Below are 7230 nucleotides of genomic sequence, written 5' to 3' on the forward strand. Positions count from 1 at the left end.
ACTATAGCAGAAAAATTAAAGACTGTCTTCATGCCATCATATGGTACTATCACTTGATATTAGAAAATACAACTCAAGGTACGGCTCAGAAGTCAGATGTGGTTTACTATACAGGCACCTGTTAACTGACAATGAGAGCTGACATTACTATAATGGAAATGCCCAGAGTATATTTATGGAACATTAATTCAGCCTATAATATTGCAGCAGTCAAAATCTATGGATGTAGATTCTATTTCAGACATTTTCCTTTTCTTCCTCGTAATCCACTTTTTTTCTTTTTTATTGTGTGTATCAGAGATTTAAGAAGAGATTAGTTAAATGTCCCATTTGAACTATTTTCTTTGTCTTCACATACTCTGTCTTAATGAGACAGGGTGAGCATCTCAGTCTTTTGAGAAGAACCTGTTTAATGCAATAGGCTTCCTCTCTCTGGAGAGAGGAATAGGGCTGAGATAACACCGTATACACTGACAAAAGATTCCCATAAGTGGATGATGCTCACAGACTTTTCTCATTCCCTAGGGAGAGATTTGAATAATGCAAGGTTAAGGGGCTTGGCATATTACCTCAGGACAGCTGTTCTAGTCCTGCAGAACAACATGAAAAAACACAGAGGCAGCCTGGGATGGGAGGTGTTATCATACAAACAACGCTTGTCTCACTGCTGTAACAATGAGCACAAGGTGCAATGCTGGGACAGATGGATAGTGAGAAATCAGGAGGGAAAAGCAGAGATCATAAGCTGGAATTGAGAAAAGGCTAGACAAAAAGCAAAGGTATGTATCACTCACGACATTGAAATTGTGATCTTGAGTTCTGCTGATTTATTTATCCTCCTGACTGAAGCTGTGATGAAGTAAGGCCAGTCAGGGACAGAAGGAGGTGTCAGGAAGACACTGGCCACTTAAGGAATGAAGCAGTGCTTGAGGGTCTCAGTTGTGCCGTGTTTCAGAGGTACAGACAAAAGGTTGAACTTACAACAGGGAAACGCAGAAAGTGGGGAGTGGGGAGCCAGGAAAGAAGACACGACAGAAGGAACAGTCATTTTATCCAGGTGGGCTGTAGGTGCTGACACACAGGTCATGGTAGTCATCACAGCTTGTCAGCCTCACATAACTAGATTTAGGCACTTTGAATACTACAGAGGTGATTATTTATAACATAATGGCTTTATTCAGGTAAATTATGAGTATACTTTGATGGGGAGAGGTGTTTCTATGTCTCAACTGCCTTTTTGAAGCTTTTTTTTTTCTGCCTTTACTCCTTATAACAGCTTACCCCTAACCACCATCTCTCTCTTTCACATGTTTTATGTAAGTCTTCCTGGGTCACTGTGTGTCACTTGTTATTTTGTAAGTTTGTCCTTCTACACTCCTCGCTTTCCCAGGTTGTTTTGAATTTTCACATCTTCCTCTTCACCTTTCTATCCTGAAAGTGCTGTGTGATCTCATAAAGAAAAAAATTGTCATCTTTATGCTTGATCATGTGAAATCTTCATGAATGCTTATCAATATGACATGTTTCTGTCATTGATCCATCATGCTGAAGCTGCACTTCTGTGTACTTTGCTGTCTTGCAGATATAACTATGTGTTAAGAAAACCATAATGCTGGAGGATGTTATTTTTGAATGAGTCTTTTTCCTGTACTACTTATTGATGTTGAAAAGATAAAAACAAAGGTATGACTGTCAGTCAACATAAGGTTGCAAAACTACTTTGCCTTAAAGCAGTTGAAGTTTTGACCCAATAACATGTTAATTTCATGGGAGTTTCAAGGCTTTTGTAAGGACCCTATTTCAGAAAATAAGGTCAGTATTCTGAAGTTAGTGACACTAATTTTTATCAGATAAGCCTGATGTCCCTCATCTGAGTCCACAGAGATTGACTGACTTATTCCAGTTTAAAAAACGGAAAATGGGAGAGCATGCTCTCCATCAAAAAATCTCCTTCCATAAAAACATTCAGAAGCCATCAGCTTATGTGATGTGAAAAGGAATTAAATGCAACAACAGCATGACATCAGCAGTGGAAAATTTTCAGACTTTAAATGTCATTCCTTTTAAACACAAGACTTGTTTGAGGTTTTTGTCTCCATTTCACAAGATAGAGTACAAAACATTGTGACATGCTTAATATTTCTTCCGCCAAGCCGTCCATTCTGATTTCATTCTCACCCTTTACAGAGTTGTTGATTTCAGCCTGCATTTGGCTGCCAAAAATGTGATTGCACACGCAGCACCAAGAACAAAGTGAAAATGAATTATGCATTGGGAAGGAAGTTACATTTGAGTCAAAAAACTTAAGACTTCAGCACCTCCAAATTACAATATAATTTATGAGTGAATACATTTAAAGAGATAGCAACGGACTGAAGCAAGAGAGGGTCAGCCATGTCGAGGCTTAATATAATTTACAGTAGCTTTCAATTATTTATTTTTAAGAAGCCACTGAGCACACTGGATCTTTCCAGTGGTAATGTCAAAATATGGATATTGGGAAAAAGACATGAATAATAGTGACAGGTTTTTATGCATGATAATGGTATATGGGGACATTTAAAATATGGATCGCTCACCAGAGCAAAAAGCGCATGTCATTTACTCTGAGAATACACGATGGTATGCTTAGTGGTTCTTCTTCTGCACTACAAAAGTTTGCTGAACTTGATTTTTTTTATTCTTTCTTCTTCTCCCTTTCGATTTAAAACTTTTTGCTTTGAAACAATGGCTGGTGAGCTCAGATTGACTTCCCAGAAAGGAAAAAAAGAGCCAGGGCTCTTTACAGTGACTCAGGCAGAATGAAAGAAAGCCTTTTAAAACTTTCAGCTCATGCAGTCAACAATGTTTTGCTTTTTATTTATCTGTTTCATAATACTATATTTAAAGGAAGTGTGCGGCTTTTGAAACCCTAGAATGAAGTCTGGAATATCTGTTTTCAATTCCTTGAAAGGCTTCTTTCATAGAAATAGGCAAGTTACTTCAGCACTGAAGCCACAAAATGTTTTTGATTCTCAGAATCCTTATTTAATAGTTGCTTTAATACTATAAACATCAAAATCACTGAAACGTTGATTTTTACCTGCAGATATATACAAAATAAGGAGGTCCCATGGCTATTTACTTAGGATTCCAGCCTATGCCCAGACCCCAGAAACCAGGAAATGTATTGAGGTGCCTCCAGCCACCAATCCAGACAGAAACAGACCTTCTATAGCTTCTACATCATATCTTTCTGTCCCAGAAAGATCTTAAGGTAAGCATTTAGACAATTTTATTTAGTCACCTGAAATCTGGATAAATGTGTCCCACGTCTGTCTGTAGAGACCACTCTGCTCAGCATTTTCAGGTGGTGCTTTTTGGATCAGCCTTACACAGCAGATTCCAGGGGACAACAGAGTCTACAAGCTGGACTCGAGAGTAAAAATAAGCTCTTCTTCCTTGGGTTACCACTGGCATTTTGCCTCCATCCTATCCATATGGTTGCATTACTGTTTGGGGGCAACCTATTTGGCCTTGGAAGTGGCCCCCTAACCCTGGGCTCTGTGCTCCGACCACAGGTATATGGGGTAGTTATCTTTCTTATTAAGGCTGATCAGAAGTAGATAATCAGCACATTTTACAATAACAAAAGTGAGAGTTAATGAAGTATTTAATAAATTGGAACTGGTATTTAGCGCTTCCTCCTTTTTTAGTTCATTGATTTCTATGCCTCTCTTTCACCATGTTTCTCTCCTTTTTCTGTTCTTTCTTACCAAGCTAGAAATGCACTGAAGAATATCTGATCGCACAGTGGAGATTCCCTCCTGAGGTGTGAGAGTTCTGGTCTCATAAATTAAACACTTTGAGTATTTAAAGAAAGATTTTTCAAAGGATGTGCTACAACTGCTGAACATTTACGGTAGAGTGCAAGCACTTGCAATTCCTTTCCATGTTGCTGCTTTACAGGAAAAATAAAAGCAGTGTGGTATGACCTGCTCTAGCTCCGAATTTAAGAAAAAAAAAAATCATAGTTTCCAGTCTAAGGTAAAGGAAAGGAATCTTCAGCTGATGGCTGGACATTTGCATTGCAATAGAGAAGTGAATCTTTTAGAGTGCTTATGGTTCTCAGCAAACCACTCAGATTTTGGCATCTGAAGATCCCATTCTTATGTATCTCTCCCTAAACACTGCATAAAAACTCTACTTGCCTCGAAGCTATGGCATCTGGTGACGGCCATAAGAGTCACATTAATCCCACAGCTACCATTATTGCCAATGCTAAGAGTAGTCCTTATCTAATTAAGTGTAGACCTTGCCCCTGAGCTAGTGATCCTTTGGTTCTCTTACGCAAAGCAGAGAAATAGTTACTTGTAGGGTGCAATACACCTTATTCTTAACTAGAAATCTAAAATATGTCAGCTAATGAGACTGATTTTCTTCAAGTGTGTGGAGTTTTGACTTTTGTGGTTTTGGTTTTTTTTAAATAGATCATAAAAGCAATGTTAAAACTAGCTGAGGACTAAACATAAAAGGCACAGGCACCTAAAATTACCTGAGGTGGATCTTCTTTGTTTCTCTATTTGAACTTAACTCTTTCTCAGAAGTGGACTGTGCTTATCTTAAATAGAGAGGTACAAGCAGGCATTTTTTCATTTACTACTTTAGGAGAGCATTGACCTTTGTACTTTGAGAGTAAGTTTGGGGGGGCTTTAGGGAGTATATTTCTGTTTTGTTTTGGTTGGTTGGTTTGTTGGGGGGTTTTTTTGTTTGTTTGTTTTTCTATTTTTCCTTTTTTTTTCTTTTCCTTTTCGCCTATGTTTTTCCTTTTCTTTTTTTTTTTTATTTGTTTTTTTCTCTAGGTTTTTTTTTTTTTGGCTTTCAGTGTCCTGTCAGCTGCCATGCTGGTAGAGACAAGAAAAAACTAGAATTGTAGAGCTATTTGGTGATTGAATTCTCAACTGTTCATGCAAACTCCTCTCATATGCAAGGACAGCATGATTTAATTCTTTTATCAAGTTAGCATAACTGGTTCATACTATCATCAACAGATCAGAATGGACCACATGACAAAGTGTATCTGTGTGTGAGATAAAATCACCACTTTTCCATTAGTCATAGTAGAGAATATTTAAAGACATTGTGAACTAAGGAGGAAATAACTTACTAAGCAGTGCATCTTCTGAAATTCCTTATTGATTTTCTGGTATGATCTTGTCTGATACCACAATAATACAAGAGAAAATGAGAATTATCTGATCTTTGGTTTATCAATAGATCTCATTTCTTAGGAGAGAAAGTGTCACAAACCTACGTCAAATCCTATATCTAAGTAGCTTCTTAACTGTTCATTCTGCACTGACTTTGTCTTATTTGTCTTTCCAGGTAGTGAAGATCACTGTGCCTTTTTATTGGTCATGAAATACAAACTGTGGTGGAAGGCAGGAGTGGATTTTTTGGTTTGGATTTTCACAGGGAGTGAGCATTGTGAAGGAAGGTGAAATAGCATCATTCAGATGCTGTTCAAGAACACCACTTAAGAAAGGCAGGAACAAACGAGGCACATGTGTCTTCAGACAAGTTTTGCATACTGGGTAAGGGATTTCAATACTGCCTTTGTGGCTGTTCTCACCAGCCCATGGGAAAGTGAGAAAGCCTGAAAAATGGGAAATTAACAGCCAGCCACCTCTCACCTAGTCCCAGCCTTTATCTTAGCCCCATTTCATGATAGCAGAAAGAATAAAAATACCCTCAAGCCAGAAGAGAACCGTTCCTCACTTTCTACCATGAGCCATGTAGGGACAAACAATGGGCATAAAGTTGAGAACTGCACAGATTGATAGAAGAATGAAGGATAAATAAACCCCTTTTCTCCTTTCAATTCATTACACTGTTGTTCCCTTTGTGGAAAGGGAGTTAACTGGCACCAAGCTGTTTATCTTCTTCAAACACAGATGAACTATAACCAGTGTCATTCATCACTCAGTCCAGGGGTGCTGCACCAGTGAAAAGATTGGCCTAGTAAGGATTGGCCTAGTAAGGACTGTCCAGTCTAGTTTCTTATAAGGCAAGACATTTAAATGCTACTGCTTAAAAATGCTTGATTTGCTGAGGTTTGCAACAACAGTCCATCATGAACAACATCTACTCAGAAACCCCAGAAAGCAAGGCTGTCTTTTACCAATAGCTGACCTTTTGAAGCAAGATTCCTAACATGAGTCCTTTGAGCCAAAACCTCACAGACAAAGGGCTTTCCTGATGATCTTCAATCTACATTTGGAGTTGCCAGTCCATGCCTTGCAAACTTCCACATTTTCTTCACAAATCATGCAAAACTCTTAAGGTTTAATGGTCTCTCACACTGTCTTTCCTCAGGTGATTCTACCCTTCAGGAAGATTTATGCATACCTGTCAAAAGCTGCTAGATTTCTATCTCTCTTTCTTTCTACCTCTCTCTCTTCTCTTTCTGCCCCTGAAGTTTCAGAGCTGGTTGTCACTCTTTAACAGTTTATTTTCCATAAATACACAGTGAGCATCTCACCCTTTCCTCAACACTGGAGCACATTCTGCTTTCATATGCAAATCCTCTCAGTCAACAATGTAGCAGGAATATGTTTAAACAAGAATAGAGATAGCTAATCAATGTACTTCCCTAAGATTACTTATTCCTGTGTTGCTGAGTCTGCCTTTGCTTGGTCCTTGCTCGGGTACAACTCCTGCGAATGTCTAGGGAAGTTTAGTTTGTGAAACAACTGAGAGAGATGTGAGTGAGAGTATTAACATAGGATTTTATATTAGTCTATTATTATATCAGAGATAACACTGGAGTGGACTCCTGAGGATATAAATACACTGCAGGCTTCTTACTGACATCCTTCTATTACCATTGTGTATTTTTCCCAAATCAGGTGCATTTTATGACTTGGTCTGTAAATCTGGGCAGCCCCACAGCATTATATAGTGTCATGGGTTAGCAAGCATAGTCCCGGAAGTGATGGTCTTGCAAAGGGGCGCTTACAGCTCCTCTATGACCTGACAGAACCTATCAGCTGGCCAGTTTGAATATGGACAATTTTTTAAGCCACTTAAAATTTTGACTGCCTCTGTGGTCCACATTTAAGAATGGACAAACCCCAGGAAGCTCTCTCTCTTGCTTCCGGCCTGAGGACTGGTAACTGGCCTGGGCCCATGCGGGGCCCAGCGGCCCTGCCGGGCCCTGCCGGGACCTGCTCAGGCTGGGCCGGGGCCCCG

The 7230-nt window shown here is 39.2% G+C and overlaps 1 long non-coding RNA gene across 1 annotated transcript; it reads left to right on the top strand.

The window, feature by feature from the left end:
- Positions 1-235: 235 nt before the first annotated feature.
- Positions 236-7010, top strand: LOC108449698. Its single transcript, XR_001865966.1, has 3 exons — positions 236-779; positions 3089-3256; positions 5365-7010. It is a non-coding gene; the product is annotated as an uncharacterized LOC108449698 (long non-coding RNA).
- Positions 7011-7230: the final 220 nt, after the last annotated feature.

This window comes from Corvus brachyrhynchos, unplaced genomic scaffold (genome assembly GCF_000691975.1).
Source record: "Corvus brachyrhynchos isolate BGI_N302 unplaced genomic scaffold, ASM69197v1 scaffold139, whole genome shotgun sequence".
NCBI lineage: Eukaryota > Metazoa > Chordata > Aves > Passeriformes > Corvidae > Corvus > Corvus brachyrhynchos.